This window comes from Canis lupus, chromosome 24, assembly GCF_003254725.2.
Source record: "Canis lupus dingo isolate Sandy chromosome 24, ASM325472v2, whole genome shotgun sequence".
Taxonomy (NCBI): Eukaryota; Metazoa; Chordata; class Mammalia; order Carnivora; family Canidae; genus Canis; species Canis lupus.
In genome coordinates this window covers 10565571-10584917 of record NC_064266.1, presented here as the reverse complement: position 1 = coordinate 10584917, position 19347 = coordinate 10565571, and the positions used below count along the sequence as shown (strand labels likewise).

The window sequence follows — 19347 nt, the reverse complement described above, 5'->3', positions numbered from 1 at the left end:
TTCCATCTTCCAGCAGGCTAGCCCAGGATTGTTCACATGGTGGCTGGCCAGAGTTTGAAGAAGAAAAAGTGAGGCAGGAGGAGGCAGCAGGGTCGGACTCAGAGAACATGGGATGATAGACACAGAGGTTGGATTGATATGGCCACAGACCAAGGAATAAGGGCAGCTTGTAGAATCAGAAAAAGGCAAGGAGTGGATTCTCCCCCTAGAGCCTCTGGGAAGGACACAGCCTTTGACTTCAGCCCTATAAGACCCATTTCAGACTTGGAACCTCTAGAACTGTAATATAAATTTGTGTTGTATTCAGCTGCTAAGTTTGTGGTAATTTGTTACGGCAGCAATAGCAAATTGATATGCCAAGCTTTTGCCATCCTGTAGACTCTGCCTTTTGCGTAAGTCCCTGGATGACTAAGGATGTTCTTTCATGGCCAAGAACATTATCACTCAAGAGCCAGAGAGCCAGGCCCTACTTTGTTCCCTGCACTTCGGAGACAGCCCCTCTCTGGCCCCTTCCATCTGTGCCCATCCCCATGGAGCCAGGCATCTTGTAGGCCCACGCTAGCTTCTCCAGTTGGGTCTGCAAAACAGCAGTGGCAGCCTCACCTAGGCATTTGATAGGTGTGCCAATTCATGAGTCTCACCCCAGACCTACTGGATCAGAACCCCTGGGAGTGAGGTCCGGCAGTTTGTGTTTTAACAAGCCCTCCAGGGATTCTGAAGTAGGTTTAAGATTAAGAGCCATTGCTACTCAGGATGTGGGGCAGAGGGGCGGGGTGCGGGGTGTCATTTCCCAGGGTCTGTCCTTCTCAGAGTGGACCATACTAAAATGTATGCATCCTGGTAATGTAGTTTTGGAATGTAGGTGAAGTTTAGTGGGGTGAGGTCCAGAGCTGAGAGGCAAGAAAGAATTCGTGAGATGTTTTTTTGGTACAAAAAGGTGGTTTTATTAAAGCATGGGGACAGGACCCGTGGGCAGAAAGAGCTGCACTGGGATGGTGAGGGGTGACTGATTATATACTTGGGAGTTGGGGGAGGTAAGGACAAAGGGAGGTGTGCAAAAGGATACCAGAGGCCTTGTTATTGTCCAGCTAAAGTTGTTTTTCCCTCTAGCAAAACATTAACATGATGACAGTTGGGAGTTTCTTGGAGGAATGTTGTGCTCTGCCTGCCTGAAGTATTTGTCAATGGGCCACAGGTTATAAGGAAATTTTATTTTATTTACATTCCCTTCTACCTTTGTTTCGCACATTACTATGGAGGGGACGGTGATATTAGGGCTCCAAGAAACTGAGTTGGGGGTCTCTGAAAGTTAGGCTATTGATAAGAATGCTTTTTCCTGGTCAATCACGAAGACGTTGGTGAACTGATGGAGACTGTCTTGCAGGACTGTGATGTCTATTAGTTAACCATTTGCTTTTCCCTTCCCTTAGTTTTAGGGCAGCCAGGAGTTCCTGAGGAATGTCACACATATCTCAGGGCAGGGGTGGGGGGTGGTGGGAGGGTGTCAGCTTGTGCTTTCTCCTCAGCTTGCTTTCTGCTCCCTCAGCAAAGAAGAAGAAGAAGAATAGTTACTATATTAGGTCTGATTCTCTAGAAGCAGAGCCTGAAAGGATTTCTGTGTGAGTGATTTACTGGGGAAGTGCTCTCAGGAGGAACCTAGGAGTAGGGAAAGCCAGACAGAAAAGCGGAAGAAGCCAAGCAAGGCAAAGCCCCAGGCTCAACCTGATCCTGAGGGCAGCTCCTGAGTGTGAATTATGACTCATCATCTGTCTGCCTGAAGGCGAGGGAAAGGGCTCTCTCACTGTGGCTCCCTTGTACCTGTGGCTCCCGTGTACCTGTCTTCTTGGGATAACGCCGGGCAGGCAGGCTCCCTGCTGTTGCAGGTAAGGTGGCCCCAGTAGCCCAGGGGCAGGCCTCTGAAGAAGGTCTCAGGTCGGAGAAGGACAAACATTATATGTTCTCATTCATTTGGGGAATATAAATAATAGTGAAAGGGAATATAAGGGAAGGGAGAAGAAATGTGTGGGAAATATCAGAAAGGGAGACAGAACGTAAAGACTGCTAACTCTGGGAAACGAACTAGGGGTGGTGGAAGGGGAGAGGGCGGGGGGGTGGGAGTGAATGGGTGATGGGCACTGGGGGTTATTCTGTATGTTAGTAAATTGAACACCAATAAAAAATAAATTAAAAAAAAAAAAAAAGAAGGTCTCAGGTGCAAGCTGTCCGCGGCAAAGCAAACAGGAGCTAGTGGGTGGACACAGCACCAGCAGCCTGGGTCTCTGAGAACCTGGACAGGACACTGGCACGTCAACTTTGGTTACTCTGAGCTCTTGCTCCGTGCCAGGCACTGTTCTCAGGGCCTCTCTTGTATTCAGTCATCAAACCCTTCCCAGGTAATAACAGTTGCCATCCTCATTTTACAACCCTGTAACCTGAGGCTCAGGAAGATTAAGTAATTAGACCAAGGATCCACTAGAGGTAGGAGGTGGCTGAACTGGGATTCCAACCCAGGCAGCCCAGTCCCCAAACATCTCTACTAATGGCCCCCTCTTGCCTCTGCTGTCTCACGGGTCCCACCTGCCTGCCCTGCCTCTGGCTTCTTATAGGGACAGTACTTCATTGAAGGGCAGCAGGAGGGTGGTTTTCCAGGAAATCAGAATGAGGCTGGCGAAGAAAAGGGAATTTTTTATCAACCACGAGAGAAAATCTTAATCTATATGCTTAATTAGGTCAGATACCCATTTTCCTCTGAGTCTTTTCTAGTTCTTTGAAGTCAGAGGAAGCCCTGGGCATTGGAGAGGGAAAAAAGTAGAAAGAGAATTGGGAGGAAACCTCCCACATACACACAGAGGGGAAAAAAAAAAAATCAATCGTCAATCTTCTTTAAGGATTGAATGCAGATAAAGTCAGCTATCAACCCTATCAACATGGAAAAAAATGCTTAAAATAAAAACTAGGGCAATCCCCTAAAGGAGGAAAAGCTTGGCATCTGTCTAAAGACTTTTCTACCTTGTTAAGAGCCCCACTCCCCTTCTCTTACTACAATACTGGAATTGCTTGCAGTCAATCCAAGGACGACTTCTTCTTCTTCTTCTTCTTCTTCTTCTTCTTCTTCTTCTTCTTCTTCTTCTTCTTTTTTAAGATTTTATTTATTTATTCATGAGAGACACAGAGAGAGAGGCAGAAACACAGGCAGAGGGAGAAGGAGGCTCCCTGCAAGGAGCCCAGTGTGGGACTTGAACCCAGGACTCCAGAATCATGTCCTGGGCCAAAGGCAGACGCCAACCACTGAGGTTTAGATATTTTAGGTAAAACGGAAGACTCAAAACATAGATATGAAATTTTCAGAGGGTGTGTGAAGGGTATTTGTTGTGGAACAGCAAGTGTTGGGGGAGTGAGTATAGATGCGGTGGGTCAGAAGGGTCTGTCTTTCCTTGTATGTTCAGCTCGGACGCTTGCTACCATGGAGGCTCCAGGATGGCACCATTTTTTACATTCTTCTGTGATTAGGGCAATGTTCTGTACCTATGCTGTCCTGCACAGTGGCCACTACTCACACGTGACTGTCAAGCATTTGAAATGTGGCTAGTGCAACTAAAGAACTATTTACTTTTATTTCATTTCAACTAATTGTTTAAGTTTAAATAGCCACATGTGGCTAGTGGCCACCCTAATGGACAGCTTAGCTCTAGGCCTCAAACTTTTATACATTTGGTATTTCAAAAACACCTAAAAAAAGAGATTTTAAAAAAAATTTTTTTTATTTTATGATAGTCACACAGAGAGAGAGAGAGAGAGAGGCAGAGACACAGGCAGAGGGAGAAGCAGGCTCCATGCACCGGGAGCCTGATGTGGGATTCGATCCTGGGTCTCCAGGATCGCGCCCTGGGCCAAAGGCAGGTGCCAAACCGCTGCGCCACCCAGGGATCCCAAAAAAGAGATCTTTATGTTCTAACCTTTATGTGCATTTGTGCAGATAAAGAAACCGAGTATGTCAGTTAATTTCTGCTGCATAAAATAACAATCGTTTATTTATTTCATGATACCCTTGGTCACAGATTTGAGATGGCCATAGCTGGACAGTTTTTATTGTCTCCCAGGGCTAGATTTGTGGAGTTGTGGACAGCTCCAGCGCAGCCGAGAACTGGCTGGTGTAGGCTGGCCTCAGCTCCATGGGGGGTCTCTGATTCTCTCAAAGGCTAGCCCGGGATTTTGCACATGCTGGTGGGGCAGGCTTCCAAGAAAGGGAGCCATCGTGTGCAAGACCCCTGAGGCTTAGTCTCAGAACTTCTGCTCCCTTCTGTTGGCCAAAGCCAATCACATGGCCAGCCCAGGGTAAGGGGCCAGGGACAGACTCCTCCTCTTGCTGGGAGACACAGGGGAGTCACACGCAAAGAGTGTGGATATGAGGAAGCAGGAATAATTGTGGCCATTTAAAAAAGTCAGCCACACTGAGGCCTCAAGGGCACAGTGGCTGGCCTGAGGTCGAAAGGAAACGCTTAGTGGGGCTCGGACCCAGGCCCGGGATCTTGACTCGCAGACCAGGGCCAGCCCCAGTTTGGTTCTTGGAACCTCTGTGTAGCCCTTGCCTTTACGGGCTCCAGCTTCCGTGTCTACACAGAGATGGAGAGACTAGTGATTTCTCTGACTGCCCCTAGCTGTCTCAGTTCCTGTGCTGGGCTTGGTGGTTGCCCGAGGTGGGGGGCCAGGCAGAAGCCTGGGTGTGGCAGATCTGGGGGGCCCGTGGGGAAGTCCCGAAGGCTGCCTCTTTTGCAAAAGGAGCCAGAAACTGTCACACGTGACAGACGTAAGGTACTTACCAATGGGCTCAGCCTTTTGGAAAGAAGTTGGTGAAAGACTGACTTTGGAAAGGAGAGCGTTTTTTTCTTCCAGGTTCTTCTCATTTATAATCCACCCACTTCCTTTTCCTTTCATAAATATGATGTACGTGAGCGGAGTGATCTGAATATCTTCCTAGCTCCAGAAGCTTGACAATACTTTCACATCGATGTCGCATTCCATAAATCAGGCCCTGCGGCGTAGGGAGGGAGGGAGGGGCCCTAACCCCCCCCCCCCCCACTCCTGCAGTGCTGCCAGTGCAGGCTCCTGGGCTGGGCCCGCTCACCTGGCTCACAAGTCCTCACTTGTGAAAACAGAAATCAGTAGAAGGGAAGTTCTTCAGAGAGAAAGGGATCGTGGAGAAGCTAGCGGTACTTGCGGTGAGCTGGAGAGAGAGGGAGAGAAGGGGGAGGAAGAGGAGGAGGGGGGAGGCAGGGCAAGGGGGGAGAGGAAGAAGGTGGGGGAAGGGTGGGGGGAGGAGGAAGGGGAGAAGGCAGGTAAAGAGAAAGAAAAAAGGAGGCGGAGGAGGCAGAGGAAGCCAGCGTGCAGCTTGGGGGAGGCAGAGACGGAGGGGAGGAGGTGTGGGAGAGAGGGTCACAAGGCCACGGCCAGTTCTGAAGCCCCGGTTTCCCAGGATGCAGACCCCATGGCTCTTTCCTTCCTTCTTTCTCTCTCTCTCTCTTTTTAGTTTTAAAAATCTAATGGCTTTACTAAAGGATTGCTGAACCAGGCAGCACCCCATCTCCGTAAGCCCCCCCAATCCCTCTGCACAGTTCTCTTCCCTCTCAGTGACCTGCCTCTTGGGGGAATTCAGTCCCCAGTGAATGTGACTCAGGTCCAAGGACCCCTGAATTTGTTCTGTCCTCCCAGACTGTGTGCCTTCACTTCTTTGCATGTTTGTCTCTTCACCGACATAAAACGCTGGGCTGTTTGAGGTGGTTTTTATTTTAAACTCTCTTTGGCTAGGAAACTCTGTCTTCAGGTAGATGTTCCTGAAGAAACCACATACAAATCCCGCAGACCAGCAGGACCTCTCTGCTCAAAGACAGTTGGATTAGACCAGATTTCTTAGGTTGGGATCTCTGGAAACAGACCCTGAGACAAGCCAATGTTCTCCTAAGAAAGTGCTCCCAGGAGAGGGTTGAGGGTCAAGAAGGGTAGGGAAGAGGGTGAGCAAACATGCATTCAGGCAAATTCCCTGCCTCTGCCTGATCCTGTGGGGTGTTCTAGAACAGCAGTTAGGCCTCAGAGTTTATCTCCACTGAGTAAGGGAGCTGGGTTTTCATCCTGGGCTGGAGGCCATCAGGAGGATATAACTCTCAGCAACTCCCAGCTGTCTGTGCTGGTGAGGAAGCTGCAGTTACCCAAGGACACCCTCTGAGAGAGGTCATAGGGGCCACTCCTTAGCAGCAAAGCACTGCCCAGTTGGGAACAGGCACAAGGAATCAGCAGAAGGGATCCTAGGGAATTTGGGCAGGGCACCAACAGTGTCTATCATGCCTCAAAAGCTAGCAGTCCACAGAAACTGAGCTGTCTTAGACCACTAAGCCCTTAGAAACCGTCCAGCTGACCACTTGATGGAGTCACATGGTGGTTCCCAGCCAAATCAACAGAACTGTGGGGTAGGCCCACAGAATTCTCAGCTAAATAAGTGATTGTTAAAAAAAAAAAAAAAATAAGTGATTGTTGTTTAAGCCATTAAGTATTGGCATGCCTTGTATGCACCAATAACTATCTGATACAGGGGCAAGGAAATGATCTGAACCCAGAGTCTAATTTCTATCCCCCAAAACATCCGTCAATATTGGAGTCAGAATTGGCCTGTATCCAGTTTTTATTTTACTTCCCTTTACAATGGCATTGAACTTCAGAGACATCAGATAGTTCTGCCTGGAAGGAGGCAATAAGAATAATGTCTCTCCAGTTATTACTGAATTAATACTAGACAATTGACCCTTTCTTTCAAATCATCCCCAGCATTTCAAGCTACTATTGGGTTTTAATCTACTGTTTTATCGTCCTTGAGGTCACTGCTACAATGGAATTTGTTCTTGAAAGATAAGTCAGCTTCTTTAAAAAGAAGGCAGAAAATAATATAAAGAAGGAAAGAATAAAATAAGATTACATGGCTAAGCAAAAAAAAAAAAAAAATGAAGGAGAATAAAAGAAAGAAGGAGAAATTAATTGAACTGTGAATTGAATGATTGGCTTGGTGGCCAGCTTCTTAAACAGTTAAGATTACAGTAGGGAAGTTAGGTAACTATATATTTTTTCAGACATTTCCCATGACTTTAATTGAAGTTATTTTTGAGCATCAGAAGAGCCCAAATACATAAGCTTGGTTCAACATGACCTTTCTGGAGATTTTGCTTATTGCACCTTAAGGATATATCTTATTCTGGCTCCAGTGAGGTACCTATCATTCTGCTCAACATCATTCCTCCCTAAAATCACTCCATTTGCATAAAAAATTAATATGAGAAGTGTGGTGAGCCACTAGGCAGATGGAAGCCTTTGACTAATTAGTTGAGAATGGTGACAACTTCAGAGACATGCTTCAGAACAGATTTAGCACTGACACTGCTCTGCAGATATGGGAACACAGTGTCACTTTTCCGGGAGTTGAGAGAGGAGGAGGTACCAGCCTCAGAGAGCCTGATATCCTGGCTTTGGAGGAGGAGCAACCAAGAGTCTCTCCATAGGTGACAGTCATGTTTGCAGAGCTCCCAGAATGCCTTCTCTTGTCTTGTCACACCTTTCCCTTTCCTTTTCCTCTTCCTGACCCAGAGGGCCAGATACCTTCCCCTCCAACAGCTCCAGACCCCGTCCTTGACTCCTTGCACATACTTGCACATCTAGTACTTCTGCTTCTGGACCATTCATACCCTGATTTAGAAAAGAATCACCTGAAAGGCTCATTAAACCCAGATACCTGGGTCATACTCCGAGAGATTTCATTTAGGTATCTGGGATGAGGCCAGAGAGCTTGCATTTTCAACCAGTTCCCAGGTGATGTTGATGTCGCTGGTGCAGGGACAACATTTGGAATAGTTCTTCCTTAAGGAAATGATATATTGGTCTAAGCACAGTGTCCCAAACTAGCCTCCTGCAGACCTATTTCAGCCCATGAATCAGTTTTCCCTCATGATAGTTTAAAGGGAAATTACCCCAAAATATCTAGATGTTTTGTCTTTTTTTGTGTGTGAACTAAAAATATCTGTCATTGTCAATGGCAAAAATTGCCTTGATGTTAGTACCAGTGTCTCCATTTAGAGGGTACATGGACTCCTCGATTTGCTACAGTCCTCACCATCCCCGTTTACATGATACCAGGCTTGCCCCATCATTTCCTTCATGTGGCTGGTCTCTATTGGTCCCTATATTTGTCCTTAACTTAAATTTGCACAATGCAAATTAATTCGTATTAAACTTTACAGGTAATATATCTGCATTTTTGCAAGGCCTTTCTGGCAATGGTGCCTTAATTCAGAGGTGTGATGCTGATAGTGGAAAACTCAGGCTGCAGGGATGGTGAACTGCACCACCCTTCACCCTTGTGGTGAACTGGGGGGCTTCTCCAAGGGCCTGTGAGAACAGTCCCCTTGCAGGCCTCCAGGAAAAGATGAATCTGATTTCCCAAAAGTTGCTGTGTAATAATTTGGCAATAGATGTGAAAAGACCACGCATGCTCGCTTAGAAAGAATAGCATTTATAAAATGGGATTTTTACTATAATGAAGCTGAGGTACTACAGGCTTAACTTCAGAGATGCAAAACCTTTACTAGTGTTCTGCTTCTGAGAAACACCATCCTCTCCTTCCAATTCTCCTTAATCAGTTCCTTGGAAGGTGCCAAGTATAGTTGACCACAGTTTCTGGAGCATCGCCTGGATTTAAATTCTGGCCTGGCCATTTACTTTCTGTATTATCTTGGTTAAATTAGTGAGTGCTGGAGTGCCTTGGCTTCCCCACACATAAATTACACCAGCTTTGCAAAGCTATATGTGATGTCTAAATGGGATAAGGCACGTAAAGGTTTTAAGACAGCTGATGCCCAGTGAAATGGTTGATAAATGTGATTAACACCTGCTTTCTTTTTTTTTTTTTTATTTTTTTTATTTATGATAGGCACACAGTGAGAGAGAGAGAGAGGCAGAGACACAGGCAGAGAGAGAAGCAGGCTCCATGCACCGGGAGCCCGATGTGGGATTCGATCCCGGGTCTCCAGGATCGCGCCCTGGGCCAAAGGCAGGCGCCAAACCGCTGCGCCACCCGGGGATCCCAACACCTGCTTTCTGTTGTAGAAAGTATGTAGGCAGAAGAATCAGTCCAGTCCACTCTCAAATTCCTCTCCCTCTAGGTATTGGTCGTGTGACCTTGAGAAATGTTGCCTTCTCTTTTATTCATTCTTCTGACAAATCTCTCTCTATGTCCTCATTGGTAAAATCAAGATAGTAGTATCTACTTCATGGAATTGTAGAGATTAAACAAGATAATTCATATAACATAGTGCTTGATATTGAGAAGTACATAATAATATTAGGTTGGCTCACATGATATTGCCATTTTTGTAAGTTAAAAATGGTTGAATTCTAACAATTTTCTGTAGTTCAAACTATACAAGTAGTATTATTCTTGCTTTTAATATGGTGGTTGTTGCAGTTTTATTCCTGCCAACTCTATAGTGGGTGTATGAATTAGCTTTTGGTGTGGAAAAAAAAACAGCTCAAAGCCCAGAGGGATGAAACAGGAAACTCTATTTCTCATGAGTCTCATGAGCTCCTGGATCAGCTGGGTGGTTCTGCTGCTCTGGACCAGACCTGACTGATCTGGACTGAGCTTGCTCATGAGTCTGTAATCACTCGATAGTAGGGATGTGGCTGGCTGGTCTTGGGTGGCCTCACTCACTTGTCTGGGACAATGAGGATGACTGGACCATGTGTCTCATTCTCCAGCAGGCTAGCCTGGGCTTATTCATGATGTGATGGCAAAGTTCTAATAAGAGTGCTGAGCCTCTTGGGCCCAGGTTTGGTACTCCTATAGCATCCCTTCTGCTGCATCCTTATGGCCAAAACAAGTCCTATGGCCAAGCCCAGAGTCAAGAATTGAGGAAACAGACTCCACCTTTTGGTGGGAAGGACTGAAAAGTCATATTGCCAAGGGCAAGCATTCAAGGAAGGGAGGGGAATTCAGGATTTTTTTTTTTTAATCAATCAGTCTAGGACATGAGGCATAAATAATACCCATTTTCCTTTGCCTCATCATTTGTATTATTTCTTTAACTTATAGAATGATTTTTGCCAAGCACTAAAAAATCCCCCTGTCTTTGATGATTAAATATTTCTATCTATCTTCCCATCCTTTGGCTTTCCTGGAGGTCTGGAAGGCTCTGGCTGGGATGTGCATGGGTGGTCCTCTTTAACACCATGAAAACTCCATTTTTCGACCTTAAAATACAAGAAGCAGAATCACTTCTGCAAAAAACAGAGTAACTACATAGCAACTTTATTGGTTTACCTCAGGTTTCTTGTTGATGAAATGCACAGCTGCCCTTGATATTCTTTTTATCCAGAACCTCTAATCAGCAGCGAAGACTTCAAAGACACTGCTAAATGTACTGTAGTCATATCATGAAGAGGGGAAAAAAAGAAAACAACAAACATCTGACCTCTCCAATTTTTAAGGCCTCGGTCACAAAGGACTTTATGAAGACTTTACAAAGTCTTTATGGATTGAAATAATAAAGGCTAAAATTGCCGTGTCACTCTGTACATGCATTAAACTGTTTTCTTCACTCACTATTCTGATGAAGGTAATAATAGTATTCCATGTTATAGATTTAAGAAAATGACAGCACAGATCCATTAGAACCTTGACCAGAGTCACCCAGATAAGGAATAAGACAGTCAGGATTTGAACATAGAAACCCTTTGTTAGGACCTACACACTTAATCATGATTAAGTGAGCACTAAAGGTAATGATTGTCCTTTCTCTACCCAAATAATATGAAGAATAAGTCCTTTTCAATTCTACTGAAGACCCAGAAGCCATGACTAGGACCAGTGAATCGACAGAGGCAGGCTGTAGCTCAGTGTGAAAACGAAAAGATAGTCTAACTTTTAAGAGCTGCCCATCAATGAAGTGCAGTGTGAGGTAGAGGTTGGCAGATACAACTGAATGTCACTAACACAAGAACTTAGGAACTGGGTTCAAATTCCGGATCTTCGATTTTTTTCTGTGAAAGTGTCTAAGGCATTTTAGCCTTAGCTTCATCATCTTAAAAAACAAATGAAACAAAACAGAACCGTAAGTAACTCCATAAGTTATTGTGAGGATAAAGTAATATATTTAAAGCTCATGATTTATTACTGATCACCCACAAGGATTCATTTCCTTTCTTCTACCATTGTAGGAGTTGCCCAACAGAGCTTCCAAGAGATCTTACAGGAATTGGAGACGTGGGACTACATTTTGTGTCAGAAAAAGCGTTAGTCTAGCTACTTGGTACTAAAAGCATCACCTGGGGGCTTGCTAGATATGCAAATGTATGGGCTCTCCCCGGACCCACTGACCTACCGAGTCTAGTCATCTTGGGGTGGAGCCCAGCAATCTGTGCTCCGAGGTGATTCTCAGGCTCCATAAAGCGTGCAATGCCCTGGCCCAGGTGATGTCTCTTCCTGCTTTAATTCTATGGTTCCAGTTTATCCCTCCTCATCACCACCCTTGTAGTAATTGCTACCATGTGTTGAATACCTTGTCTGCTCAAACATGGGAGTAAATACTTGGCATGCATTTATTTAATCCTTGTACCAGTGGGTTTGGTGCTATTATCATCCACACCATACAGATGAGGAAACAGAAGTTAAGGAACTGGCATAGTAGGATTCGCATCTGAATGTGTTTGGAGCTCTGGCCACTAAGCACTCTGCTAACCTAATCACCACACAAGGTCTGTCATAACTCCAAAAAGGACTTAGAGGGGAGCTATTTGTCTTTCAGATCCATTCATCTGATAATGCAATAGAATAAAGAAATTAATCTATGGATCCTAGACAAGTCAGAGAGAGGGCCCATGTGGAAGGTCACTGGCTGATAACCCATGTGGAAGGTCACTGGCTAATAGGTTATCAGGCTAGAAAATGCTGGGATGTCACAGGGCTGTGGAAAAGGGGGTCAGGTGGTTCCTCCCAGGGGTGTGCTCAGCAAGCAGGGACCCAGTGGGTGGAAATGCTGCCTGAAGTGACCTGCAACTGAGAAACACAGCTGTAGGTATTTTTTTTCCTAGCTATAAATAAAAGAATCCTAAAAAGAACAAGGTAGGGGAATAGCAATTGGGAGAGTTTCACTTATGATTTTCCTCCATCAGCTGCTCTGGATAATAAAGCAATGAGTTGGTTTTAACCATTTCCTGTCCCCTGCTACATTTTTTGCTGGTGATGTCTGGACAGGGAACAGGGCTTAAAGCAGAATTTATGGTCAGCTGAGGCTGCAGAAGAGGTGACCATGGCTATCTTTCTGTTCTTTGGTCCTGCATGATGCAGAAGAAACCACAGGCAAAGATCCAGGTAGATTATTGTGTGAAGGAAGAGAGACCTTGTGTCCTGTCATGTCAGGGCCTTTACTTCCCCTTTGCATCTGTTTCCATGCAGTTGCCACTGGCCTCATTACTAGGCACTGCTCATTACAAATGGGGCCTCAGGATACAGGCAATAATCAGGATTTCTGATGATTTGAGAAGGATGTTCCAGGCTTAACTGAAACCACCCTAGTTGGGATGCCTGGGTGGCTCAGTGGTTGAGTGTCTGCCTTTGGCTCAGGGTGTGATCCTAGGGTGCTGGGATTGAGTCCTGCATCGGTTCCCCACAGGGAGTCTGCTTTTCCCTCTGCCTATGTCTCTGCCTTTCTCTGTGTCTCTCATGAATAAATAAATAAAATCTTTAAAAACAAACAAACAGGGCAACCCCCGGTGGCACAGTGGTTTAGTGCTGCCTGCAGCCCAGGGTGTGATCCTGGAGATCCGGGATCGAGTCCCACGTCAGGTTCCCTGCATGGAGCCTGCTTCTCCCTCTGCCTTGTGTCTCTGCCTCTCTCTCTCTCTGTGTCTCAATAAATAAATAAAATCTTTAAAAAATAAAAATAAAAACAAACAAACAAAAAAACCATCACAGCTTCAGAATTCCACAATAACACCGCCATTCCTTTGGCAAAGTATTCTTAGTTTTCTAAAATGGCAAATACTCCTGAGGATGGAAACATACCAAGCCTCCCCTCTCATTTCAACCTTCATGATCCAAAGTCACTTTCAATGATTAGATTTTGATGTATTTGAGGAGAGACAATAAAGAAGCTCTAGATAGTTGCTTCTCTAGAATGTGTCGTTCTGGGTCAGTAGTGTTGTACTCTCGGTGCCTTTTGAAAATGCAGAGTCTCAGGCACTGTCTCAGACCTCCTGAATCAGAATCTGCATTTTAAAACATGTATAGGTGATCTGTGAGCATATTAACATTTAGGAAGCACTCCTCTAGATGTCTGAGACTCAAATGGGACCACATAACAGCTGTGGGGGGGAGGGGAGGGGATCAGAAGGAAATAGTTTAGCCTAGTGAGCAGAGCATACATATTCTGGAAATGTAGCAAATTCCTTACAATGTACATGAAGTAGAAAGCAGCTGAATGATGTTGATCTGATCCCTGACCAGGAGTCAAATGTGGGGACCAAACCATGGACCCCAGTGGGCAATAATGAAGGTAAGGATGATATTGCCTGGCTGACATCTGCTAGGCAATCTAGAACAAAATGCAGGTTAACAGAAAACTTCAAACTGTGATGCTCTGACAAATTATCAGCCATCTACCTAGAGTACATTTTGGTTTGGTTCCCTGAGGAATGTTGTTCACTAGGAGCTTGCCTTAGGTGGAGTCAACCTGTGAACTTCCCAGAGCCTTGCTTTGATATGTGAGGGTCTGGAGGTTCTTGAACTTGAAGGTGAGGAAGGATCACTGTTCCAGGTACCACAGGTGAAGGAGGTATAGGAGACCAGGGCCTATACTGTGGCCTGGGGACCCTCTGTGAAGTTTCTTCTGATTAGTCCAGTCAAGACTGCCATGAACCCTTGAGAAGGCAGACAACTGACCTTGGGAAGTCCGTATGGGCCATGCTGCTTCTTGTGCTGATGAAATGGAGAGAAAAGTTCAAATTAAATTACACATTTTCCCCCAAACATTACTGTAAATCATATTTTAGTAATTTCCATGACCTCTCAGAGACTCAGACATTCTGGAGCCTTTGTTATACCCAGTGGACCTTTAGCTGACTTCAGTTCTTAGCCTTCCCAGGAAGCGACTTTGCAGCTAGGATCTGAAACACGCAGGGATAGGAACATGAATCTGTGGGGATTCACACTGCATTTGCACATGCATCCGTACAAGGAAGTGACTCTGTAATCCACATTGACCTCAGGATGGCTTAGGGTTCCAGGTTAGGATGTCTCATCTTCCATGAAATGGAACACATCTGTAGGATGATTAGCCTAAACCGAAATGCTGAATCCTAATGAGATACATCGAGACGGCCTCTGTATCCATGAAGTCTTATTGCTAATCTGCACCATGCTATCTCTAGAAGATATAAATATCTTCCCTACCTTTGATATGATCCTCATGTATTTCATTCTGTTTAAAATTCTCAGAGGTTAATCTCTCATACCCACAGAGTGAGTGATTACTGGGGACCCTGGTTGGAGGGGAGCAATTTATAAAATGAAAATAGACAAGCTTTAGACTAAATAAAATAGATATGAACTATTTACTGAAATGAAATGAGAGAATTCAAATGAGGTAATTATCTGGAGTGCAATTTCATCAGCTCTAGATTTTCAGGGAGAGGCCACTTTGCTTGTTTACAGGCAAGGTTCTTATTGCACAAGGTTTAATTGCAGATGTTAATGTGTGTACCTCTTTCCAGCTGTGGAGTCTCACCCACAACAAACCCAAAGATTGTATTTGAACCATGGGCATTTTGGAGCCTCTGGAAGGGTCTCTGTCAAAAGACCTGGACATCTTTCCTTTAATGTCTGCTCTTCACATTACCAGTGAGTTAGACCCAATCTTGTGTCCACATTCCTTCATGGACCCATTTCCTCAGGCATTCTTCTAGAGATTGGGCAGATCCTGCTCTTGCTGAGTTTATATTCTAGTGGGGGAGACAACCAAAATATATTCAATAAATACATACCTAAGTGTGTACATGAGAATAAAAAAGGGCACTAAGATTATAACCAAGGCAGATGGGCCTAGTTTTGGCCATGAAGGTCAGGAATGGTGAACTCCAGACAGAAAACCAAGAGCAAAGGCCCTGAGGTAGAAATGAGCTCACGTGTGTTATTCTTTTTGACAGACTTGTATAGCTCTTAGTATATATGAGGAATTGACTTAAGCATTTTACAAATAATAGATCATTTAATCCTTATAGAAACCCTGTGAGGTTATGCTAATCTTATTTGTAAAATACTACATTTTATAAATGACAACATGGAAACACAGTTTAAGTAGCTCACTAGCTTTAACTCACATAGCTGGTAAGTTGTGGAACAAGGATTCAAACCCAGATCTGTCTCCTGGGTCTGTGCTCATAACCACTCTGCTGGTAGTTCCCAAATTACTGCACATGGGAGCATTTAGGGGATCTTTAAAAACTACTGATGCCTGGATCCGTCCCTTAGCCATTTGGATATAATTGGGATGGGCTGAGAGTTGGACACTGGGATTCTTGAAAGCTCCCAGATGATTGGGATGTGCAGCAGATCTGGAGACCAAGGGTGTTGTGCCATGACATTTAGTATTAGAGTGTTTGAGAACCTGAAAGAACACCAGCATGTTTAGGCTTGAACAAGGGAAGGAGTGGAAATCCTTCCCCTCTGGCCCCTATTGGTTGACATTTGCCTATTTATGAATTTGCCAAAATGCACCCATATACAGAAGAAATGGTTTACTCTTGAAATAAGAGTACCCTGGTCACACTAGTGATACCATTCCCATTAGCAGTTTTCCTTCCTGCAAGGTGTGCAGCCAATTTTTGCCTGACCTCAGAAGAACACCCCACAAAGGCCATCAGAGGCCAGCTCTTCTGGGGTAGGAGCAGGTCAGGCTGAACTAATCCCTGAACCCAGTAATACTGGCCCATTACCTTTGAGAGAGCCCATTTTATATTTTTTGCATAAGTTGATGCTTAGAGTGGACCCTGGTGGTTTCTCTCCATACTAATGCCTTCGTTCACTCTTGTGCTATAAATTACTCTTCCATTTATCAGAAAGTTAGGTGAAACCAGCTAGTAATAGACTCTAAGCTGTGGGGGAAAGTCTACATTGTGTCTTGAATTGGGGTCAAAGGCAGTGTGGAAACTTAGGGAGGCACTAGATAATTTATTTTGTCAATAGGCACCATGGAACTGGGAAGGGACAAGAATTGTGTCATTGATTCCAATATTTGGCTCAGACATATTCCTAATATCTCACCAAGATAGGAATTAGGACTATTTTTTTGGTGCCAAGATTCTGCTTGGAAGAACTCAGAGCAGGTTAAGTGGTTGCCATGTGACTTTGGCTTGAGTTTTGATTGGTGTGTGGGTAAGTTGTTTTGAACATTTACAACAGGCCTTCCAGAGTATCCCATTCCTGAAAGAGGGAAATGACTGCTCTGGAGACTGAGAGGAAATGCCAATTCAATAAAAGAACAAGGAAGTTAAGAGAACTTCCCGACACAACCTTTGGTGAGTTGTTAAACTGGAATTGGAACTGGAATTGGAAATGAGGGTGTCTTTGCCAGGCATGACTGATTAAACTCCACACCCCTATTCATATGAAAGGAAGCCTTCCAAAGACTCCTAAACAGGCAGTGAAGTGATGAGAAGAGATGATTATGGCACAGATGCCAAGAGCAGGCTCCATATTACTTACAATCCTACAGCACATTTTACGTGATTAAAATGTTTCACAAGGGTAGCAAAGGCTGTGCTGTAAAATGCCCCATCAAAGCCCCAGCTGGTAAGCCAGAGATTATGAAACAAAGCAGCAGGTTAGGAAGCCAGTGTCATCCACATTCTCCATTAATGTTGTATACAATTAGCATTCACAAGTATTGGCTCAGAGCTCACTCCCAGTGTAAGGATTTATGTGGCTTTATATAGTGCCAAAAAGTCAGATATGTGTCAAAGACACTTGATTAGAATCTATCTCTCCAAGAGTCCTAAAAATACGACATACTTAGGACTACAATGACTTGTATTTGCTCCTAACATCAGACACTTTGGACATTTCCTGAAAAGCAATATGTTTAGGTAAAGTTTAAAAATGGGTCATATGTGATAAGTATTATCTAAGTTAATTACGTGACAGGTATCTGTGGATTCCAGCATGTGGGTTGTGGAGAAAGGATTATGGTGAAGGGACATGGGAGGCCTTATTTTCTTGGCAGGACTGGAGAAGGGAGGCATCTAGTACATGTGCGTGTATGTGTGTATGTATAAAGATTTGCATACAGACTGTATATATATATACAGACATTTTTTAATTGAATGCAGATGCTAGTCAGTTAAATATAAAGTTTACTGATTTCACACTAGCTTTTTGCCATTTTCTATTTTCTTTTTTTTTCCATTTTCTATTTTCTTAATCAGCAAAGACTAGAATGTTAATAATAACTGCCCTGATCCTTTTCCTTGAAGTAATAGAAATTAATTCCTTGGGTTAATGAAGTGGCAGTGACAAAACCAAGCACAGACAATATGAGAGAATGTACATCTGCCCTCTCTTCCTCCTGGGTGGGAGATTCCAAGGGGAAGAATTCTAGATCTGCCTCAAGATCCTGTACTGAATCAGGCCATTGGGCAAAGCAACAGAGCTGACAGGGCTGACATAGCCAGATCATGCTGGGCTGACAGTGGAGAGAGGGAGAGAGAGAGAGAGAGAGAGAGGGAGAGAGAGAGAGGGAGAGAGAGAGAGACTATTGTCATAAGACTCTAGGAGAATAAATACCACAACGGAAAGGCTGGCGATGAAGGGTCAATGCTCAGTGGGTCTGGTTGGATGGGGAGTTAGCAGAGCTTTAAGAGAGGCAGGAGAGAGAAGATATTCAGGCAGTTACTTTAGTCCACTTTTATTTTATTTTATTATTTTATTTTATTTTATTTTATTTTATTTTATTTTATCTTATTATTTTTAAAAAAGGTTTTATTTATTTATTCATGAGAGACACAGAGAGTGAGGCAGAGACACAGGGAAAGGGAGAAGCAGGCTCTCTGTGGGGAGTGAACTTCCATTGTAGATCCAGTCTGGCTGATGGATCATATTTCTTTGAATATGAAACCATATAGGAATGAATTTTACAACTGAAACCATGGAAAGCCTTATCTTACATAGATTATAACAGTTCTGCAATATCCATACTTTTTATTTTTTTTCTTGCCTGATACCCCATGAGACTGGAAAGGATAAGTATTGCAGCTAGATAAGCTTTCTGAGCCTAAGGAGTCCAGAGTCTCTCATATGGCAAGTAGATTTGGACCTTGTCATCCTTAATGAACACATATTAAAAGCCTTGGTGTTAATCAGTGTAATTTGCTGGCAGTAACCGAGTCATAGTTCTAGGTAGTAGATCAACAAAGGTCATGAGAGGAAGAAATTAGGTATTATATTTGCTGTCATTTTTGAGCAAGGGGAAGTATTGACTAGAATTTGGAGGGAACAGCTTGCCATTGCAGATGGCCAGCACCATTGTCAAGGGGAGACGAGGGGGCAAGAATTACATGAGGCCATCCAATATTAATTTGGAGTTATGGAAGTCCAAGACACACATGCCAACCATAAGCCTCCATGCCATGCTCATCTCTCTGTCAAAGGTGAGTGTGGCCATGGAATACCAAGTGCACACTAGTGACCATGGTCAAGAGGAAGGTAAAGGGCTATGAAGGAAATTTATAATGCTCTGCCTCACCATACACAAGACTGAGTTTATATCATACCAGAGGAAGTCATGCCAAGTGGAAACCCCAAGGGCCCAAGAGACTTGATTAGATTTTCCTTCATTATTTGCTCTCAGAGCATCCTGTAATTTCCATTCCTAGCACTCCTTGCAATTACAAGTAGTTATTAAGTAGTTATTTGTTAATGTTTTTCTCTTTAGATTGTAAGTTCCATGTGAGCAGGGCTAATCTTGTTTATGGATGTATCCTTAGTGCACAGCATGGTGTCTAGCTCATGGTAGGTGCTTAATGATTACTGGTTCATTGAATGAATAAAACTAGTGTGATTAAGGGTAGAGCAGGAATGAACACCAATATCTAGGGGATTGATGGTGAAGAAATGTGATCCAAAGGATAGCGGTAAGAAGAAATGGTACACAAGTAGAGTTCTAGGAAAAAACTTCCCATTGAGGGTGAAACTGGGTTAAGAAGAACATTGCGTTATGCTGAGTGAAATGAGTCAAGCGGAGAAGGACAAACATTATATGTTCT

At 44.1% G+C, this 19347-nt stretch overlaps 1 long non-coding RNA gene across 1 annotated transcript in view; it reads left to right on the top strand.

The window, feature by feature from the left end:
- The first annotated feature begins 5087 nt into the window (after positions 1 to 5087).
- The window catches only part of LOC112673584 (uncharacterized), a 31725-nt gene continuing 17465 nt past the window's right edge, over positions 5088 to 19347 (top strand). The window contains exon 1 of the long non-coding RNA XR_004808947.2: positions 5088 to 5219. This is a non-coding gene — a long non-coding RNA (uncharacterized LOC112673584). The remainder of the gene's footprint in view (positions 5220 to 19347) is intronic.